The 23,881-nt window shown below is 39.7% G+C and overlaps 1 long non-coding RNA gene across 1 annotated transcript; it reads right to left on the reverse strand.

The window, feature by feature from the left end:
* Positions 1 to 19,145: 19,145 nt before the first annotated feature.
* On the reverse strand, positions 19,146 to 22,665 carry LOC109203171 (uncharacterized). Its single transcript, XR_002063101.2, has 3 exons — positions 22,306 to 22,665; positions 22,099 to 22,186; positions 19,146 to 19,840 (listed from the first exon to the last, which is right to left on the reverse strand). It is a non-coding gene; the product is annotated as an uncharacterized LOC109203171 (long non-coding RNA).
* Between the last annotated feature and the right edge of the window lie 1,216 nt (positions 22,666 to 23,881).

The following is a 23,881-nucleotide window of genomic DNA, read 5'->3' on the forward strand; positions in this document are numbered from 1 at the left end:
TAACTATAAAAAAAAGAACAACAATGAAAAAATGAAACACAAAACACACAATGCTAAATCAAACTGTCACAGTAGTCATCCCTACATGCATGAATGCCCCTTTCAAAGCGAGGCACAAACTTGTACCCATTTTTTTCAAGGACATGGACATTTTTCAGTCTAGTTCGGAGAATTTTTATTTTGCGTGTTTCCATTTCACACCAGATACCATTCAAACTGCTTCTGCAAAAGTATGCCCTCAAGGAGCTCAAATGTCACTGGAGGATTCTGCCTTCACAGTCGTACCAAGAAAAGCCATCGAGTTCAATCAAACACTGATAGAAAACAGATTAGATTTTAATAAGAGTTACCAGTCAAGGCTGCTGTGACAGTTTTTGGTACACAGATGTTGCAGGGTGCTTTGATAAATTTTCCTCTTTTTGCATTGTTGCACAGATTATGATCCAGAATAAGATTATTGTAGTTGGCATTTGTTTTTCCACAGTTTAACTTTTCCACATCTGTCTGGAACCAACATTTTCCTGTCTAGAGCCATGTGCCATCTTCTGCAGCAGATGGAAACTGAAATATGCTGGATAGAAATGGCAAAGTATGTGAAGCCACTCCATCGTTCTGAGAAACAGGTGTGGCAATAGTTTTACAAGAGTCTCTGTATATACATTTGGAGGAGGATCGTAAGTGCTTCTTGTGTCTGCTGTAAAAAGAATTCATGGCAGACCATCGCAAAGAGACAAAATGCTCATATCTCTGACATGAAGGTATTATGATAGGGATAAAAGTACCAGATGTTAATAATAAATCTAGATAATGTCAACCGTGTTTCAGGAGGGGGAATTCATAAGACTGGTTTTGCTGTATTCCTTAGAGGCACCCAATAAGAAGGTTACCATGTGCAGAAGACATTATTACAAATGCTAATGCTGAAACAATCACAAAAATGGTTTATCAAGGTTACCAAGCATTTTGTGCAGATGTCTGTCCAGTGTGAATACAAATACACCGTTGTCTTAGCATGAGTACCTCAAGTACCCATCCATCAATGACCTCCCCCAGCCACTATCTCCAACTCTTCCAAGAGGGACCCCGGGACATTTCCAAGTCAGCCAAGAGACATATCATCTTGTCCCAGGTCTACTCCAAGTTGGATATACTCTAAACACCTCACCTAGGAGGTGCTTTCTGTGATACAGAGCTTAGTGGTTCTACTCTGAGCTTCTGGCTCTGTCTCCAAGTTGAGGAGGAAGCCAGTTTTGAAGCTAGTACCTGAAACCTTAGTATTTCAGTTACTACCATTAGCTTAGCTTTGGAGATGTAAATGTATAGATGCAGAGGTACAGCTATAATTTTAATGGATTCACAGTATGAATTTTATTGTTAGACTGACATGGTGGCTAAAGCTCAGGAGGTAGAGCAAGTCATCTACTAAATGGAAGGTTGGTGTTTGCTGGCTGCTCCAGTCTTCGTGATGCTAACTCCAAGTTCTCTGATTCATCCATCAGAGTATGAATGTGTGTGAATGTTAGATAGAAAGAACTTCAGCATGAAAAAAGTGCTTGTATGAGTCATGTTTTTTTTGTTTGCCTTTGCTCAGCTGTTGTATAAAGCGATCCGAGTGCTCAGGTGGAGCAAAAACCTCTATATACAAATGAGTCCTTTTATCATCTATCACAGGAAGCTAGCACTTTTGCGTCATAATAACAAAGTCCTGGGTTTGATCCCAGGCTGCTGCCTTTCTGTGTGGAGTTTGCAGACTCCCCCCGTGTCTGTTGGATCCCTCTGGACACACTGGCTTCCTTTCACAGTCTGGACTCATGCACAGGGTTAAGTTGATAGGCGACTAAATTGACTATATGTATCATAATGAGTGAATGAATGTCCATCTCTCTGTGTTAAGCCCACAGCAGTCTGACAACTTGTTCAGGGGGTACCCTGTCTCTCACCATATGGCATTTTGGAGAATCTATAGCTCTACCAACCCTGAAACTGATGAATCAAAGTATGCCAAGATTATTAAAATGCCTTGCTTTTTTGTTGCTTTTTTCCCAACCCTCAGCAAATGCAATATGGCCAATCCATAGCATGGAGACAAAAAATCAATGCACAAATCAGTTTTAAAAAAATGCACACGGCACATTTTTTTCTGTGAGTGTGTAGCTAACAATACAAGAATAGGATGAAACATTCTGAAAACATACTTTAGTTTGAACCCTTATCAAATTGGAAAAAAAATCTTCTATGTCAGTAAACAGTAGAATTCCACAATCATGTCAGTTTATAGTGCAATCTAGAGCAGGTTTATACTTGCATGTATTGGCTGGCTAAATCAGTAAATTGCAACAAGAGCCTGCTTTACCCTTCTTGCCACATGACTCTAGATTGTTTTCCTGCCTCTGTGTTGGCAGACAGTGGACGAGCTGAAGTGAATAATATTGTTGCCATTTGCTTTGTTTTACATTGTTAAAAGCTCCCATTTGAGGTCTTTAGCTTGACTTGCTCGTTGTTCTGGTCTTCTTTATGATAAAACTTCAACCCAACTATGTCAGGTATTCCTAACATAAGAGCTCCACATATTGGTGTTTCCCTAGATTTAAACCTCATATCAGAGGATAAAAGAAGCTGCTATATTGAAGAAGAGAAGGCCATTGTGGTTTTCATACTCAGTGAATACGTACCGTGATTGGGGACACACTATGTGGTTCATTACAAACAGTGACGACTGGAGGAGGCTAGGGACCGAGAAACCCGATTCTGGAATAACAGTAGTTTACCAAACCCTCGTGTATGTTTAGAATTGAATCAGTGAGCAGCTGTTCCCGTGTTGAGTGATTTCTCTTAAGCAGACCGTGGTTGTTTGCATGCCCGGTACAAAGTGCCAGGCAGCGTTGGCTGAACTTACTGCAGCTAACCCTCTGCCACGCACGTGTCTTTGATTCCTATGCAAGGCTTGAAGAGCAACATCTTCTTGACATTGCAGATGTTTGTCATTAATAGCACATGTTTGTCGTCTTATTTCTTTTCCATCCTGTATCCTAACAGCTCTTGAACTACCATTTTTTAATCACTTACGTTTCCTCAGTTTCTTGGAGGAACATCTGAGAAAGATTGATGATTTACTGCCTTGTTTGAAAGAAGCTCACACGAAAAGTGGGGTATAATTTTGTCCTTGTGTGAAAGTTATGCTTCTCTCTATGATGCCTGAAGCCCATGTTACAAATGACTGTTTTTCAGCTTTTGGTTGAACAATTAATTACAATGAGAAATAGTTTAGGATGTGAGGAGGCCTTTATGACACTGCCTAAACAGCTCTTGAGAGAGGCTCAGCTTGATTCTTTTTTTTCTTTTTTTTTGCCTAATTGCTTCATTTCCATGTTTGCCTTTGCTCAGCTGTAAACAGTATACCACACCAGGTAGGACTTTTCGGATGTTTATGCAAGCTTGACCTGCTGTTTTATATTCATACAGTTTGAAGTTCTCATCCTTTGGCTGAAAGATTTTTGCTATTCAAAATAGAGATGGACTATATTTTTCCTATTATTATGATTCTACTGGTTGTGTTTACAGTTTGGTTTCTTTTTTTTTTTTTGCATAATTGGCATGAGGTATGGCCACTTGAGAGAACGGCAATCTTAGAAACTCGCACACTGTCTGCTTCAGTCATTGTCCGGGAGCTGATCCACACGACTGTATTTAGTGTAATGAAAACAGTGCAAAAGTACAGCACACGCATTCATTCAGGGTGAAGTTAGACATTTTCCAGAGGAAGGAAATCACACAAAAGATTCAAAACACATGCTTTATTGAGCTGGTCTACAGAGAAAGGCTGAAACATGGGTAGTTGAAGTGGTTTCAGTGAATTGTAACCAGTTGCCTAAAGGGTGTGAGTAACTGTAAATGACTGAATGGTCTGTGAAGTGGACAAAATTTAGGGTATTAACTTGGATATAAGCAAGCACACCCTGGCACTAAAGATACCAACAACTCCTTTAATCATCAATTTATGAACGGAATTCATCAAAGGATGAATCAACACCACGTTTTTTCAGTCCAGAACCAAGAAACGGTTATTACTGATTGCTTGTTGGCTACTTGCAGATAATAATCTAAAGCAAGCCTGCATTCCAACTAAAGAAATTAAGGTCAACAAAAAAGTGCACTAACTCCGGACTGTACATAGTATAACTTGGCTGATGTATAAACTGCTTTGCCAGTAGTGATGCTATGAATCCCTGGGGAATAAAATCAACATCAATCCACTGAGCAGAACAGCTGATGAGAGACATTGGGCTGACAGTGATGATCAGTGGAGAAGAAGTAGATGCAAACATCCTGCCACAGGCTGTTACTGTGCTTATTCAAGAAGTTATGCACCTTTGATAAGACAGCTTTTGGTGAATGCATTTGAATCTAACACTTCTGCACTTCAGCAAGCTCCGAAGATAATCAAATAAGCAACTGACAACGTGTTCTCACTTCTCCAGTGTTTGCCTTGTTGGGAGACATCATACTTCTTTTAATCTGTCGTTTCAGGTCTTTACTAATTGTTTGGTAACGCTCATTATATCAAATGAGCCTCTGTCAGTTACCTTATGCTCATTTCTATTCTGGGACCTAATGTAGGTTTGCATGAGTCACGCCTCTTGTGCAAAGCTGCCTGTCATGCAGACCTTCAGTTCAGCATCTGCCTGAAACAGGAACTATTTAGTCAGAGGCTCCTCAAAGCTGATGAACCACCATGTGCTGTCGTGCCTGTTAAGGATTTTAAACAAGGTGTAACAAGTTTCTCGTTCTTAATTGGAAAAGACAACTTCTTATATTAATCTGTTCATGTTGGAGCTGAAACATGATCTGGAATATGAAGCAAAGATAAGAAAGACATCTCAGTAAATACTACAATGTTAACCTGCTTATTGTGGGACAAAACTGACTTAATCTCTAAATCACTAGATATATAAAAACTCTCTCTCTCTGTTAGTATGTGTGTGAAATTTCCTAAAAGAGGAAACTGTCAGCAGTTATCAAATACCAATGAAAACAAAGCTTTTACTCTGTTATTCTGCTGGTGTGACCCAATAGCTTAGTGGTTAGGGCTCATATCTCATGGGTGCAGATGCCAGGAGTTGTGATTCCCCCATTCTGATTCCTAGCTGGCTTGAATATTTGCTGCCACTGCCTTCTTTTGCTATATTTCCCTTCTCGCCTCATTTAATATTAGCCCCATTTCATAAGTAATGGGGCAAAACAGGAAATATTAGACCTCCTCCACCAGCTCAACAAACGTGAAGCTAACTAGAAGCCAATATAATGTTAAAACAAAGTGGCATCAGCTGCACTGTAGCTTAGAAGCGCCACGGTTACAAACACATACATATATTCTTTATATTTATATTCATTTATTTTTTTGTTCATGTGGTCTTGAAGAAGAAGAAAAAAACATCTGGTTGTAGATGAGGGAAAATTGTTTATTATTATTATTTCTGCGTTTTTATCTTGCCATCACATTGTTGTTCAGAGTGAAAACATTAAAATCCAAGCAGCTCCTTTTTTGGGACATAACACAGCACACAACTTCACGCTTTAAAGATCTACCTCCAACAGGGGCACTACAAAGATAGCCACTGTTTGAAAGAGCCTTTCTCCTCGTTGCCAAACAAAGCAACACAGTCAATTTTCCAGCTTTGGAAAAAGGATTAAGTCTTATTCCTTCACAAGATTCCATCTCTTGCCTTGAATCGGTAACGGTAAGAAGGGGAAAAACAGAAGAAAACTTGGCCAAACGCTGCCCCTCTGTAAGGTCACATTCAGCAGCAGAACCAGAGGAGGCTGTAAATCAGTGGGTTCGTAGTAATGCTACGGCGTTTGTGACACTCCCTTTTAAAACTGTATGAAGACAGTGGAAGTGTGCAGAGTCTTCTCCCAGGTGCTTCAGATTTCATGACTGGACACAACATTACACTCCTGACACTGAACTGCACCAACACAGGCAGCACATAATTGCTGTTTACATCATTGTTGCCAGCTCTCTCTACTAGAAACCAGGTCAGTGGAATTTAGGTCAATTTTATCCTATGTGTAAGACACTAAAAACTTAAATAGTAAAGTACTCAATTTCCTGTTTATACAAACTTATGCGGAGAACTTCAATCTCCCCACAAAACCTCTGTTTTCTTGGAAACCACTTTTTTTCACTTCCTGTCGCTCTAAGCAGTTCGGTCCTCGGCAGCCGCCTGAGTAGCTGCAGCAGTCACCGGATTATTATCTTGTATCTCTTTCAAATTAAATTCTCTGAAAGGAACCATCTGACAAATTAAGCTGGAAGCAGCTGGCATTGTGATGAGAACACTGGCTTCCTGCCCCTGTTGGTTTGAATGGGTTTCCGCTACCAGCGGTGGGTGGGCGGTCCTACTGCTAATAACGCAAAGAGGGGCTAGGGGTGAGAGAAGGTCAACCAGACTCTGAGGAAATGAGGCTCTCGAGAAATAACTGGAAAATACGTTTCCAAAAGGAGGGAGGATTGAAGCCAAACTATTGTTTCATACACTGTTTGTCTCTCTTTTTCTGTTTCCCCCCCCTTCTGTTTTTGGATAAGGGAACCATCTCGCACTGCTGCTTTGTACCTCAGAGCTTGAATCCGCAATGATTTCCAACAGCTCAGCACACTGCTGCACCTCACACTCTCAGGGATGTTAGAACAACATTTGGGGAGCTATATCTGCCGCCATGCGTGAGCCCTGTGCTGTAGGTCGCCAAAGCCTGCTGTGAATCAGAGGCTTGATCAGGTAGTTATGTTGGCTTAGCTAAATTAAAAGCAAAATATACTCTTGGAGAGAGTAAATGGCTTTATCTGAAGCCAAACCAGCCGTGATCCCATGAACTCATTATTCACAAAACGCACGGCTGCCTGCATGCAATGCCACAAGGACACGCGCGCTGTGCTCTGCTCTGCATGTGTGTGTGGCACCCCCTTTGCACAAAAATAAAGCTTCTAGCTGCTCTGTTGAATAGGAGTTGTGTGCTCATGCACACAAGAGATTTCCTGTGGTCTAGTCTAGCGATATTGTGGGTCCCGGATAAAACCCGATCAGGAGGCCCTTACAATGAAACATGTGAGATCTTGGCACGCCAGCTTAGTCTCAGAGAATTGTGTCAAAAACATATTGTTCGGCTTCGGCAAAGGAGGATAATAAAGACGGAGCATTACGCTAGTCAGTGGACAGCAGAGATGCATCATGTGCGATGGAAAACACCTGGTGCATGCAAGCTCCCTCGAGGGGAGCTAAAGCAGAGGACGGGGCCAGGGTCAACAGGTGGATGCAAAAGCACTCCAGAACCTTTTTCTCCTCTGACTGCTTCTCATCTTGAAAGAGTCACTTCTGGTTCTCATTCCACCTGAGTAGTTTAACTCTTCCACGCGTGCCTTGTGCAAAGAGGGCCCCACACAGATTTAGTTAATGGCTCTTTTTCTAGTCCCTGTGAAATTAGTGCTTATTTGGTTTCAAAGGTGGAGAATTAGTCTGCGGTTCCACAAACGAAGAAAAGAAAAGATGGAGCTTAACCCTTTCCTGTGCAGGTGTGTTACATGAAACAGAATATCTGTGGTCGTCTCACACTGAAGGGGCAGGTTTCTGCATTATACATTTATATACAGCTGCCTATTTTTAGAGGTTTGACTGAAATGCATTTACCCCTTCTGTTGACAAACGGGTATGTTTATTCAGTGAAAGATAACAATGGCACACAGTTTTATTGACACTTAATAGACGCTCTGCACCACATCTGAGGAAATACATCACTAAAGTAACTGGCTTGCCCTGCTGCCAATATATGGACCCAATTTAGAGCCTGAGTTTGTTGTAGAATATCAGTCATTTTTTTTATAGATTAAAACTACAAAAACTCTGATTTATCATCATAAAAGTTAAAGTTCAAATTTATTCTTACTCAGGACTTTTATAAAATCTTAACAGCAAAAACTATTTGGACAACTTTCTGTGAGACTCGTATTTATTTTTGTACCACTGACTTTCTTACAAAGCTCAATGAAAACATCAATACCCTTCTCATATCTGTTTATTGAAGACTGGAAATTGAGTGAAACGGCATCTCAGAATCAGGCCAAAAGCTAACATGTCTGCCAGCACCTCGAAAGCTTACTGTTACATTACTGTGTATCTTGACTGTTTAATCTCTGCAATCAGTAGAGTCTGCAGGAAGTCACTGCTTGCCTACACAAAATATCCTGCACATAACGCCACCTTCAAACTACAGCCAATTGCTTCTTTTAGCCTAAAAACTGGAAGAAGTGCAATAGTTTTAGAACAGTATTACAACTATGATGGCATGTGATCAATTTTCTATTTAGATACTTAAATAAAAAAATGAACATCAACGCTTCTCAAACGCCAAGTTAAATGAAGATTAATGTAATTTGGTGTCTGTTGAAAAAACCAATGCTCATATTAATGCATTTCTGCAGCCAGTATCTGACAAAGACTGCACATATAAAAAAAAACACAGAACAATGTTCCAATCCAAGTAACCAGACCCTTCAAGAAACCATACCCTTTGTTTTATAATTGCGGGTTTCCCTCAGCAGTCACATGAATACTTATCTCAGACTCTAACAGTACTGGGGAATCATGTAAGATGTGATTGATGGAGCTGAACAGCACAGGAGGCATCTCATACCATAGACTTCACCGACTCACCATCTTTGGATGTGGCACTGTCTCAGTGGAACCGCAAGCAAACACAACATGTGATTTAATGTAAAAGAGTGGAGGTCAGAGGACATGCCGCATGCATATGGGATTTTTCCTCCTCTAAGTTCAATCCCCAAAGCAATATAAAACAAACCTGCTGAAATGTTAACTGCACATGACTTCTGTACACAGAGTTGGTTGAGCAGCCACAGTACGCTACTGTTCTGCATGGGAGCATGGCCCTGTGGGAACACTGCACCGCTGGGAGTTTTTCAGATCGTCCAAACTACATTTCCTCTGTGCTGGGTCAGTCGAGCATGAGCTGATGGAGTTTTGTGGTGGGTTTTGTTATTACTACTGTTATTAATCTGGGCTTTGAAATGAAAAATGATGTTGAGGATGAAAAGGCACAAGTTTACTTTGTTATGCTGCGCGTCCAACGTATCAACATTCACTGTACATTGGGCATTTTATGAGCAACAAAGAGCTTGTTGAGTTTGCCGTTTTTGGCTCCATTTAGGTTTTTATATGAAGAGTTTGAATCAGTGCTCGATAATTCAACTATAAAAATATAAAAATACAAAATATAAAATGTAAAATACACTGCCCTGACCAAAAAATGCATCCAGAGTTGCATTCATTTTCCACCAGGATCTTTACTACAGAAATAATGGGAGAATGAGACCACTGCATAAATTCATCCCCAGTACATCCCAGAGATTCTACGCGGGGGTTAAGTCCGTGTGTGAACCACGCTTTCGCAGTTTGAGCCCAATGACTCCTGAAATTTTCATTTTGGAATATGTGCCATCATCGTCTGTAAGGGTTCTCAGTCATCCAGGTCATTGTAGTCTAAGGAGCTTGAAAAGAAAAGCGACTGGACTTCTTTAAGTTGCTTTAAGACGTTTCACCTCTCCTCACCTCCACTATACGTGCCATCATTGGAATAAACAAAAATAACTGATCGTAACTTGTATATTTAGGTAGGTAGATGACCTTTGGCCTCGTATGATGTTGCTAGACCTGAACACCACCAGATCATAACACTGCCCCCACAGGTGAGTATGGTAGGTACTAGGCATGGTGAGTCTGTCGCTTCATCCTCTTCACTTCTTCACCTGATGCACCCACCACTTTAGAACAGGGTAAATCTGGGCTTCTTAGATCACATGACCTTTTTCCAATCTTTACTAAAAAAAACTAAAAGCTTTTTCAGCAATTAACCTCCCTAATAAGTGGTGTTCTTATGGCTTTACAGTGGTTTAGTCCCAATCCTTTGGAGTCTCATTAGGTGTGTGGAATACTCTTACTTTCCTATTTTTTAATGACTTAATTTCAAATACTGAAATGATCTCCAGTCACCATAATTCAGAATTTTTTTTTTTCACGAAGAAATGTAATCTGTAGTCTACATTAATATTTTCTTTCCAGTTTGGATTCAAGAGACAGAAACCATCTCTACTTTTACATGTAAAACCTTCCTTTTTGATAAAGCATATAGTTAGGGTTTGATGAAGTGACCCTGAATCCTCCCTTAGTTATGCTGCGATAAGCGTAGGCTGCTGAAGGATTCCCATGATGCAGTGAGTGTTTCTTCTTCAGACCTCTCTGCATTGAATCATGTTATTAATCTCTGGCTCTCTTCCACAGCATCTCTGTTATCTTGTGTTCCTTTTCTCTCCCCAACCGGTCACAGCAGATGGCCCTGAGCTTGGTTCTGCCGGAGGTTTCTTCCTGTTAAAAGGAAGCTTTTCCTTCCCACTGTCGCCAAAGTGCTTGCTCATAGGGGGTCATATGATTGTTGGGTTTTTCTCAGTGTGTATTATTGTAGGGTCTACCTTAAATTACAAAGCGCTTTGAGGTGACTGTTGTTGTGATTTGGCACTGTATAAATAAAATTGAATTGAACTTCAGTCATTTTCTGGGTTTGACACAGGGTGATAATTTAACCCTTCTGAATGACCACAGCATGCATCTTCTGACATGGTTTCTTCAGATGTGAGAAGTTACTCGCTGTATCAGGTTAAAATAACACGCTGAAACATTAATCGCTGCATTAATCATCCGAGAGAAAACTGTTACCTATTTGCTTACTGACTTTTTTGGCAGGGCAGTGTCTAAACATGTGAGTCTGTTGATGAGGTTTGTTTTATTTTCACTGGATATGTTTGGACTTTAGTTATCTAAAAGCACATTGTTTGTATCTAGAATATGATTTTATTATAATTAAAGTGAATGAAATTGCTTTCCTTTGCATTCATATTCTTTTTGTTATCTTGGTATTAGAAAAAAACCCTCAAACTCATTTTACTGATTAATAATATTACTTATCTCATTGATATTGAACACAGCAAACAGTCAGTCATTGTTATCTGCTTTTAAATTCCATCTCTCTAATCTCCATAAATTGCTGCCTTGGCCAGGATTGTGACTAAAGCCTATATGCTGTTTTGTAAATATTTTTCCAGGCTTAGAGCAGTTCAGCTCTGCCAAATGAGTTTCACACATCTAGGATAGAATGAGAACTTTTCCAAGCTCCAAACAACACTACTGAGCCATAATAATGCAAAGTCAATGAATTACCTCGTATTACCCCAGATGACACCAGCAGAACCCAAATGGAGGAGTTGCATGTCAGGAGCAGCTGCCGGTTTGGAGAAAGACACCTGTGTGGATTAAGCTCTGGTGTCCGGTTGAGTTTCATTCTCCCAGTGGCCTCGAGCCTAGACTGATAAATGATGCCCGGCTCTCTCAGCACATAACTTACTGACACACATCTCACAGACATGCTGCTCTGATTTCACAGTGGAAGCGGCCCGGATAAACCTGGATCCAAAATAGAACAGTTAGGTCATGTTCCACATCTACAGGGAATAAAGCAGGATTGTCGTAGTTAGGAATGGACTTGCCAAAGGTTTGGACCTTAAAAAAATTAAAACAAATAAAACAAATAAGGCACTATTAATCATAAAGTGTTGGCAAGAGTTCTGAATGACTTAACAAAAAGTGTGTGAAAATCTCTTGCATTTTTCAAGCCAAGCAGTCATTTTTTCCAGTTCCGCAAATGTGATCACTTACAGCTATTTTTCTGATATTAAAAACCATTTGATTCTGAGCATTCATCTACACATGCAGAGGAACAAAGAGTGGGCTAAAGCTCAACTTTCAGGTATAGCATGGGGCTTTTGTCCCCCCTCCCTAAGTCTTTCCAGGCCGTATCTATCATTAAAACACAACCTGATGCCATATTCAAAATGTTGCAGAACATTCAGTGGAGAGGCCACCTACAGCTCTACTATGAAACAATGATTTCAATGATTTGTTCTGCTTTATCTCAGTTCCAATAAATGTGAAAGTTGATATTTTTAAGAATAGGTTTAATAACTTCAGATATAATTTTGTGTCTAGTTAAGTAAGAATGCTACGTTTTGCTGGAACTCCCTTGGACCTCCAAAGATAAGAGGATTTGATATTTAAAAATCAATGTTTATTTATTTATTTTATCCATACAGCCCATGATTAATCATTTTGGCCCCATTAAATTTCACATAATACTCTAGGGCTTAAGACACTTACATGTAATAGATTAAACCATTTATAATAAAATAGATAAGGAACCTTTCAAAAAAGCATCCCTAAAATTAAAAAACTGTTCCAGGGATTGAACAAATCTGTTTAATGATGATTTTTAAGTGTTATTTGTGTGTTGGCTTATTCTATTTACATTATGTGTTGTAAAAATTCTAAACTCTCTTCTAAATTCCTTGTTTACTTGGAATTAAACTGCTGTGACTAACTCAAAATAATGGTTAAGTTAGAGGCAAGAGCTAGAGAATTTTAGGTATCAAGAAAAAAACATTATATATTCAAAAGAACCAAAAAGAACCAAAACATTATCTTTTAGCAGCTCAGCATTTTTAAACCATTTTCCTTTTTAATTAAATACATGACTATGGAGAGCAACAGGAAATATGGAAACAAAGAATGGGGTTTACGTGACACTAGAGCCACTGACTAGGCTTCAAGCTAGATTGTTATGGTTCCCTGCCATGTGTTTGAAACCACTGGGCCACCAGGACACCGCTTTTGATGGTTTTGTTAGTGGAATGAAACAATGTTTGTCTTTGATGAGTTTGTGCCGTGGCACCAATAATAAGTAATAAACCATGAGGGTGGCATCTTTACGTGATCCACCCAGGAAAAGCTGGAAAAGAAAGAATAAAAACACAGTACTCAAACCTTATTTTTAGACTTCTCCCAAAACTACGTGTATGTGGCTGCTTAAAAAAATCATCACATCTTCTTGATTTTTTTAGCCATACATGAGTGTATTAAATGTTCCAATTCAAGCCACTAATAACAGCATGCCTAACTAGCTCTTTGATAAGGAAGTTCCTTTCATCAACTTAAACTCTTAAACTAGGAAATTCAGTCAACATTCAGTACATTTTTACACAGAACGTTAAACACAAAACAAAAAAAAAGCTGTATGTGCATTTAAGACCTATTGAAAAAAATCAATCCTCAATCGTATTGCCTAACTAAATTGTATTTTAAATACCACAGCTTTACCAAACTGCTGTGGTGAACAGAGAGCTGAGCCAATAGGTGAAGCTTTCAATTTACAAGTCCCTCAGTTTTAGCCATGAGATTTTAGATATTATTAGAGTCACAATTTTAAATGGCTAAAATGAGCTTCCTCTTTAGGGTGGTTCAGCTAACCCTCAGAGATAGGTTGAGGTGCTCAGACATCCAGGAGGTTCAGGCTTCTGGTTAGGATGCCTTCTGGATGCCTCCCTTTGGAGATTATCCAGGTAGACCGAACTGGGAGGATGTGGTGTAAGACTCAGAACTGGCTTGAGAGATTAAACATCTAATCTGTCTTTGGAAAGCCAGGCTCCTCAAGCAGGAACTGGAAAGTGTTGCTGGGGAGAAGGATGTCTGAAATATTCTGCTTAGCCTTCTGCCACTGCAGCCCGACTTCAGATAAGCAGAAGATAATGCATGGATGGACACCAGTGCCATTTTGCACGATTCATACCATTGCAACACTGAGTAACACATTGCTGAGTATCGCTAATGTTAGCAGTGCTAGCACCAGCAGCCATTTTTCCTTGCAGTTAAACATGCCTGGTACAGTTACTCATTGCTTATTCGAAACATATAGGCATGGAGAAGAAACTGAACCTCCTGAATCTGCATATAGGACACAAAGAGTGAAAGAGAATTTTTTAAAATCACTATTTTCTGTTGCCTACATTGTAGAGGGTGACTTTGCCTCCACACCTAAACAGTAAAACGAGTACAGCCAAAGGTTACAGTGGGATTCAGCAGGTCGGAAAACCATAAGATCTGTGCAGTGGCTCAGAGTGGGGAAAAGAATCACAACTCACAATAACTTCTATTGTGAGCTTCAGTAAGTTTTCTCAGTGCACAGGGTGTGATCAGCTGACCTGATGCTCTTTGTGGATTTACACAACTGAATTCAACAAGATATCAGCAGTTTCACGAGCCATCATGGCTGATGTCTATGCCCTACAGTGACACTATACTGTTTATATTGTCTTTACATCAGATAGTATAACGTTGGAACTTGAATTAACCTAAGCATCATTAGCTTAAATGCAAATATATGTCCACTACTGCTAATGCAAACTAATCTATTATCCTCAACAAAACTACCCAGTATTTTCAGGCAGCATTTGAAAAACAGAAAGTTAGCAAAGCTTTGTTTGTTTTGCAGGACGTTTCACAAAATGAAAATGCATAATTTATCAAAACACACCACATACAAATCCAATACGTGATTAAAATAATAAAATCACATGTAACCTTTAAATCTGCAGTTTATCAAGCATCAGCGAGCTCTCCTTGCCTTTAAATCTAACCTCTCTTCTTCCTCTCTCTGTTCTCGCACTCTTTTCTCGCCCTGTAAAATACAGCAGCTGGACCTTTAGCGACAAACTGCACAAAAACAGTTTGTGTGTTTGCTGATGTTTGTTCAGCTGATAGAAACGTTGAATTTAAAATTACCTTCCACTTAGAAAAACGTCCCTTCATGCTTCCTCCCCTTCTCTAGCACTAGCTAGTTTCTGAAGTACCGTAAACACAAATTATGGACACCGGCGCTCCTTCCCGCTTAAACCCTATAAATGATACTTTAAAACCACAAGAAGTAGAAAGTAGAGATATTTGTTTAAGAGTAAAAGTGAAAAGTTAAAAATAAATACACAAGTAAAGTACAAATGCCTAAAATTTTTGTACGTAGTTACTTCCCACCTCTGTGTATGGTAGGGCTAGTGGTTCTGCAACATTGATGTTGTACATTGATGATAAAACATGAATAAAATTTCAAGTTTAGCTGAAAAAAATACATGCACACCTTATTAGTGTTTAAACCGTAAGTGTGTGACCCTTGTTAAATTAAAGAGTTGTAAGTGGTAAAACTGACACATCCATCATCGTCATCAACATGCCATGGCAGATTCAAAAACCTGCGACACTAATTAAGCTTGCAAAGGCTATTGGTTCAAATGATTTTGATCCAAAACGGAGAGAGGGCTGGAGAGAGCATCAGGCACAATTTAAGGCCAAGTTTTACCACAAGGACATCCCAATAAAGGCAGGAATGCTGCTGTGAAAGAGCCAGTAATCCAGCAATATGAAGATATGCTGTTCAAACCTTTAAATAATTGTGCTGCCAACCGATAATTTACGGACCTGTCACCAAGTTATCAGGGAGATTTCACAGTGCTGACTTGCACGAACCCCCCCCAAGTATTGTTGGATTTCCTCTCGAAACACACTGTGCATAAGGTTTACTTTAAAGTTAACCACATTTGTCTCACTTGAGTTTGTCTCACTATTACTTTCATGTTATAAAAATGTGCTGCTGTCACAATCTGTAATCCAAAAACTGTGGAAGAAAACAGTCATTGCTTTACATTTATTTTTCCACTATGCAACAACTTTCCTCGACTCTGGCCTTAAAAACTGTAAGCATGGACTTCTTTGTAGTGCTAACTGGCACTGAGGGCTCCTGCCACAAACACAATCCAGCCAGCGACAAAGTAGTAAAGCATGAAAAAGTCAGGCGGGGTAAAAGTCCGTCACTAAGATTACCTGACTGACTGCATTAAAGTGAAGAGGGTTAAATAAACAGTTAAGGATGACACATGCGTGCTATGTGAACAGTTCTCTCTCCCGGCTCCGTCCAGGGCTGATATACTGTAAAAGGAGAAACGTGAGACGGTGTGTGTCTGCAGCGGTAGCAAACAACACAACATAAATCAAGTCTGTGATGATGTCATTAGATTCCTGTGAGAGCAGCAACATTAAAACTTGCACAGCATGAACGCAGCCCTGAGAGTATATTCCCTGTGCAATGTCTTAATTTTATGTTTGTAATGTAAAAAGACAGAAACCCATCCTCGAGGCTTCTGGTCCGGCAGGATCCAGTGAGAGCACATCTGTTTCACATGCAGAGCTAAGACTGTGGCAAATCGTGCCTTATTTCGATTTGAAATTAAATTTATAAGCCATGTTTATATTCAAAATGTTTATGCTATGGGCTTGAATAAAACTTGAGTTCTGCAAAATGTTCAAATAAATGACTACAAAAAACAGCTGTGATGTGCCTGCCTACCTACTGGACACTGGGCTTCATTTACATATTGGGAAGCTATTTTTGTAAAAAACCAACTGAATCCCTGGACTATATTTGTCCCGCAGTTTTATCTGCATTACATCAGCTACAGTAATTTCTAAAGTATGGCAGGCTTTCCAAGTTTTAAAATTGGGGCATCCATTTTAAATTCAATAGAGTTTGTTATCTTGAGGCACAAACATTTCGTTGGATGTAGTCATCTTGGTTTTCAACGAGACACACAGCTTTTATCTGCAACAAAATACAATGCATAATGATATATCTATAGTGCTCTGCACTGAACCGTGAACCATGTGGCTTGTGTGGTATGTCAGGATTATTGTCAACAAATTCCACAAAAAGCCCAAACCACCAGTGTATTCATCCAGCTGTGCATTAACTTTCCCACCCTGTATGTGGAATTCAGTCCCACAAGTAAAATGAAAAAGTTTGATGCAGTCAGACTGAACCCCTAACTCCTTCCAGCTCCATAGTGCAAAGCCTGCGTGATGTCCGATTGCAACAGTTTGCAACGATGTTGGAAATGCACAGGTAAAGTCTTGTGAATTCGCAGCTCCATACTGTTTTCACGCTGCCTTCTTGCCCAAACCAGACCATTTCCAACAGTGAGAAAGCACATGATGTAAAATCCGTCCTGTTGGATGCTGTATACCACTGAAAAGGTCACTGGGTTGAGTTTAAACAAGTTAAAAAATGAAATGAATTAAATGAACTTGATAATCAACAGGATGTTAGCATCTGTTTTTTCTGAATTTTCAGATTGAAATGAGTAAAAAAAAAAATGTCTGTCTTTAACTTTCTAATATTTAACTTTTTTCTAGAGGACAGTCTCCTTCCAAGAGCACTGAAATGAATTCAAAACTATCCACATTTGACAGACAAGCAGTGCTTTATATGTACACTCACTGACCACATCATCAGCCAGACCTCACTAGTACCGGGTTCAGAACTGGTGCAGAGACTTTTAATAAGGTCCTCACAGATTTTGGTTCACACTGACATGACAACGCAGTTGTTGCAGATTTCCTGGCTGCACATCCTTGATGTGAATTTGAGAAGATGTAAAGGTGTATTTATTAAAGTGCAGCACATTAAAAATGTGTATAAAGAATGTATGAAGTTGCCCATGTTTCTGGTAACGAAGAAGCAACCCAGTGCAACTCTGGAGTTCATCCATGCTCACTTTTCAGAAAAGTCAAGTTTGAATAAACAGGCAATAGTTTGGAGGCATTTATTGCTTGTTTTTGTGTTTTTGTCTGACTTGTTGATAATAAAGAACATGCAGACGGTCATCATATTTATTTTCAAGCTGATGTTAAAACTCAGATTTAATAGACAGGTGTTGTGGTAACCCACCAATCTAAGCGGCTTCCTCTTCCGTGCTGCAGGCTGTCTAGTGTCACAGCACAGTAACCAAGCTGCTGCATGTGAATAATTCAGATATGAGTCATCCTCTCCTTTTCTCACAATTACCAATTAGGAGAAGAAAGGGTCCTAAAACGCATCGTTTATAAGTTCCAGTAGTACAGACATTAATTTTTGCCCAAGTAAAGCTGTCTGCTTGAGTTAGACATCAGGGTACAGTTCAGAGGATGAGAGCAGCAGGAGGGCTCGTGCCACCGCAGAGCGTTGCCTTTTGAAAGGATTTGAAACAGTTCAGATGACACGGAGGGGGCAGGAAGTACAATAGTGATGGCAATGCTCTTCAACACTGTAATCCTATTGTCAAGTTCAAGGATTAAAGTCCTTTCATTGTGTTCATTATTTTTTATGTGTGTATGAGTGCATGCGGAGAGTGGTCAGAGGTGTGTGTGCATGTTGGGGGGGGGTGGTGTTAACGGTTGATCCGAGAAAAAGGCCCTCAGTAAATTACAGGTCAGTCCCTTTGAACTTTTGACGGCACCTGCTGCTGTATTGCAAGTTTTTATGTTGCACCAACAAAACTCTGAAAACAGGAAAGAGCAGAGATACCCAAAATAGTTGACAAGGACCAGAATTGACCCTGCAGGAAATTCTTCATTTCCTTCCTATTGGGGGGTCCGGAGAAGGATGAGGCATTTCAAATATTTTGTTTTGTTTTGCTTTGACATAAACTCACACTTTAAAACACTTCGCAGTGCATAACTCACCCATCTACACGCACAGGTGTCTGCACAGCTTCCACGTAAGGTGCCAGTAACAACTTCAGATGGATGACTGGATGTCCCAAGCAACCTTGGGTCTTATCAGAAGAATAATGTGCACAGGCCTTTCTCAAGAGGTCAGTGAGGCAGACAAATGGAGTTACCGATGACGCCAATCAGCCCAAAGTAAGAAAGCAGCCAGTGAGCGTGAGCGTCAGAAAATCAGAATATCATCAGGATGACATTTCAGTTCAGGTCCAGATGTGAGATAAAAATATATTGGTTTCTATTTTCTAAAAATAGTATATCCACCAGGTAATTGCAGAGATTTGACGAAGTGTTAGCAAAAACAGACAGACTGCCTGGACAGTCGGATAAATTCAGGTTATCTGAGACCAGAAAGTAGCCAAGAAACGTTTTACACTGATCACATTGTTTAAACCACCGCAGGATGTTCTAAGCTCATTTTCAAACAGAGATTGAGAAGGTGTTAATGCATCCATCTCTCTTATTTACATACTTAAGAACTCAGTAATCTCTCAGTGAAAGTGGCTTCTCTAGAGTCTGTGGCAGGCCTTCACTCTGCTGTCTTATTAAAGTGACAAAATGTCTGGAGCTGCTTTTTTTCTTTTTCAGATTTATATTATCACTTTGCCTTTATTGATGGTACAGTGCAGAGAGTGGACAGGAAACCAGGAGAAAGAGTGTCGGGGGAAATGACACTCAGGAAATTGTCTGGGGCAAAACTGAACCCAGGCCCCTGCACAAGCCTACAGCGTAAGGGTGCCCAGCATATAGGTCGCTCCGAGTTGGTTTAGCATTTCATGGATCTTGTAACAATTTGACTTCTAAGTATGTACATGGATAAGAGAGAACACTGAAGGAAAAGACAAGAAAACTTCAGTTAATCTTAATTAATATTTTTGCATTGACTGATGTAAACTTTCTAAAGTATTACAGAGGATCAAATTGGATAAACGAGCATGGCTAAGCGAGGAGAAGTACATTATACCACATTTAGTTTTTCTCCCGATGTGACACATTTGAAATGAATAGAGTTTCAGCAGATGCCTGTTTTAAAGTAATGTTTAGCAACTTGGATATAAAGAGTAAAACACCCAACTAACATGGCTGCTCTGGATAACATTTCGAATTAGAGCTCCATTAGCTAAGCTATTAACGATACAGTAAGCAACTATAGACAGCCATGTTTGTTATGTCCTCTTATTTGCTAAAACTCTGTTATACATTTCTGAACATACAAGTCATCTGCAGTTTTGCCAAACCAATACATCATGAGCCTCAGTGATCCAGTGGTGAATCCAGCCTGGAGCCAGTGAGATTGGAAGGCACTGCCAAAAAAGGGAAAAGAGCAGTCATTGTAAGCTGTGAGTTTAAGCAGGTGGAATAAAAACTCCTATTAATTTCAATAACTCTCTGGAACACATTAGGGTAAAGAATTTTTCTGTTTCGCAGACCTTATATTGATACTGTAATAAAAGCCATTGTTTCGGGGGCCAAGTAGCCAAAATAGCTTATTATTCAGTGATTCCAAGGGACTAGGAAATGATTGCCGTGTCTGTGCTGCAGTCAACTCAGCATGATGAACATCACACAGATGAAAGAGGGGCGGAGGGGGGAGTGTTTTGGTCCTCACATGAACAGGTGGGAACATTAACTGCAGTTGGCAGGTTGTGCTAACAAGCTGGAGGGTGTTTGGAGGCTTTCTGAGATGTGTGTGCCTGCACTGTGGCTAATTAATCACAGAGCACTGACACAGTTAAAACGAGGCAAATGACTGTGCTTCTCCAGGAACAGAGGAATAAATGGGTGTGTGCTCTGTAATTGATTCCTCATTTTCACAGACTTCAAACGCAAACGAGAGTTTTAATCAGATTACAGTTCTGGATGATTCCAAAAGAATCGGCCAAATTAAGAAATATTAAACTTACTCCTGGAGGAGCGCGGATTCTCTTCCTGACAATGTTGGGAATATAATGACCTTATGCTAATAATGCTGGTAAAAAAAGGAGAGAGATAAAAGATCCCCCTCAGGGTTTTGAGAAGTGCTGTTTTGGGTTAGATCTTCTTTTATGTCTTTGGGTTTGTTTTACATTTATTCAAAAAGCAAGCAAACTTTTGGAAACTGGAATGCTCTCGCCGAGCTGTATAAATCTGCAAGAAGGAACGCAAAGAGAGAACGACCTCGTAGCACTTATTGAATTCCCACTTTATTACTTGGTTTACATAGTTTTAAATGTCCGCCATGGCAAACATCTGCCATCCATTCAAACTATTTAGTTAACAGTGATTTAAGGCTAAACAAAAGCAAAGGAGATTGGATGTCACAGTTAGTCTTGGATGTATGAAGTATGTCATGAGTAAGTACTTTTATTTAGATAGAAGGGATTTTGCAAAAGTGACTAGATAGTTTATGATGATATAAGACGAAGCTTGTTTGTCACAGTTACACTGTTTACATGACTTTTTAATATCCCACCAGTTTGTTTATAGTGATTGGGTTTCAATTACCCAGCTGAGTTTTTATAGAGGAACCCCTCTGCTCATGCTGGACTGCAGTCAGCGTCCACTTGTACAGTCTTTATTTTTTGGAAATCCCAGTGGGGGCTTGGCCTAGATGAATCCACATTATCATCCTTATTAAAAATAATCTTTTTGTATTTCAGTTCAAAAACTTTCCCGCTTCAAGGGCATGATTAATGATTAAGAGGAAAAACCTCTCATCTTTGAAGCTCTTAGAGACATCAAAGCTCTTCAGCTTATTGTTAGACTAGGTTTATGTCCTAAAGCACAGCTAACACTTAACTGCATTAAAGAGAGTTTCATTGAACACGAGGCAAAGAAGAAATCTGGCAAGTGACCTGTAAGCTGTCAAGAATGTATTTCATCCACGTGTATTTATGCTATGTATGTATATTCAGTTGGGTTTAAATGGAGTGTAATATGGATGTGAGCATATAAATGTTTATAGTCAGATATACAGTTCAGTATTTCATAAGATTTTCCCTTGTGGCTGGTTAATGTTAAGACTGTTCTTAACCTAAAATACAGGCCAGGACCTGTGCATACATCATACTGTCTGTCAGATATACATTTTTTTTAAAAGTTGCAATGTTACATTTGCTAAATGTTGTACTCAGTGACCTCAAAGCCAATAAACTTAAATTCATCTGGTGCTGTATCATTTTATAAACCTGACCAAGTGTAGTGGATTAATCAATAAACAACGATAAATATGTATCAGAAAATTAACACTACACATACACTTTTCCTGTATAAATAAAGTACTGACAGGATTCAACTCCCAGAAAACCTCTCAACTTGTCAAACAGCTGGGAGGTTTTGGAAAAACTCATATTTTTAAAAACTGACATTGATCAAATGGTCATTGGTGTGCTTCTTTTCAGTTTTCTACAATGTGGCTGTTTACTTGTATGTCACCCAACTATAATACCGCTCACCTAAGTGTCCTTTTGTCACAGATTTTAAATCTGGCATTTTATTTTTTCTTCATCTGTTTTCTTCATCCATTTTACTTATTCTACAAATACATTACTACTAATCTTATTTTGAAAGTTCAGTTGCTCACCCTTTCTTGTTGTGTTGACCAGGATGTTGTTGTTGGGCTCAGACACCTCTTCAGAGAGGCTCTTCTCCTGCAGTCAGACAGATTGCAGCTAATGACAGAACAAGGACAGCTAAGCAGAGCATAAAGCAGGTAGAGAATACACAAATGTTTCACAACACTAACAAGCTTGGGGTAAATATGCAAGAATATATGTAATACAACACTCACCTCTAGCACTGCAGCATTTTCCCCTCATGTTACAAGTGACGTGTTGTTTATGAACGAGCGGGCTTTAAATCAGATTTTTTGCTCTCATGATCACCTCTGCTGAATATCCCCTGCTGGCAGGGGTAGGATTTTATTTTGATGGCCAAACCATGTAGCCAGTTAAGTGCCAAGACAGATTAGGATCATACAATTATGCTAAACAAGGGGGTAGGGGCAGACGCTCAGAAACACTCACTGTTAACGTTCAGTTAGGATGCGACCTTGTCCGGAAAAAGTGAAGGAATGTGCAAAAATTGAAACAGTATGAGCAACTAGCTGCATGATATCAATGACATTGGAGACTGCAAAGCTGAGTGCAGAATGGAAAATGAAAATATTTGCCAGACCAGGGTCAACAACACACCTCCTTTTAGATGCCACCCACTTACCCGCTTACTCTGGAACAGAGTCCAGTTTTGAACCAAGTGCTGCAGCATAACCTGTCCTGCTGAAAACTGCAGGTCAACCACGACTTTCTGCTACTCAGACCAAAATGATGCCAGCCAAACAGTAAGAAGGATGAAAAGCTAGCTAGAATGGTAGCCAGTGACTTTTAGCCACTTTCCATGGTGGAGGAAAAAGATGTCAAACTTTTGTCCAGGGGTTTAACCCCATCCATGTTCACCCCAGTAGTGGTAAATGCATAAAAATAAGGCTTTTATAAAAACACTGAATTAAAACAAATTGCTCACTAACACAAAACTTTCATATTTGCTAAATTAGGCTAAAAGTTGGCGGCCTTAGAAGAGCTGGCTCTTGTGTCCCAAAGTGCCGAATCTTTGAAAAGAAGCAGGTCTCCTGTCACTACATGTTAGAATGGCGCTCTTGAACTTTGAGTATTATTTTAGTTTGATGGGAGAACCTAAACGCTACAACATAGCCATGAGTGACAGCCATAAAGGTTGTGAAAAAAGAGCCAATTCGAAACAGGAATAGAGGAGAAGAGCACTTTGTGGTCATCAACCAAGTAGTGCCACAGCTCAAACTTCATTTTAAAAGTACTTTTGTTGCTACATACTGGCATATTTACATATGCATATCCTAAATTATTTCAACTGAATATTACAGGCATTATTCCTTTGCTTTCGCAGCCACCCATCTCCAGCCTCTTGGCTACAGTTTCATATGGTTAACCTGAACTCCGTTTCACTGCTGACCTTTAGCAACGGAGGCACAGCAAACCTCCTAAAAATTTAGAGCATTGCATTTATTTAATCTCATACACAGCTGTTTTTATCCAAACCCACGATAAGTTAACAGCAGACTCCGTTAAGCGTTTCTCTCGTTTCCACTTGGTGCCTAGAAGCATTCACACCGACACTGGAATGTGTTTTTATTCCAAAATAAAGACTCAAACATAGGTCTCTTCCTGATAAAGCTGACACTGGTAGTGAATATTTGCTGGCAGACAAACATGTGGAGAACTAAGGTTCTTTAATAAAATCCCTCATCAGCAAGTAGCTGTCTTTGAATAACTTAGCAAAACATTTTACTCCACAACCACAATTTAATCTCCACAATCTCTACATTCATCTCA

Source organism: Oreochromis niloticus, linkage group LG2 (genome assembly GCF_001858045.2).
Source record: "Oreochromis niloticus isolate F11D_XX linkage group LG2, O_niloticus_UMD_NMBU, whole genome shotgun sequence".
Lineage (NCBI taxonomy): Eukaryota > Metazoa > Chordata > Actinopteri > Cichliformes > Cichlidae > Oreochromis > Oreochromis niloticus.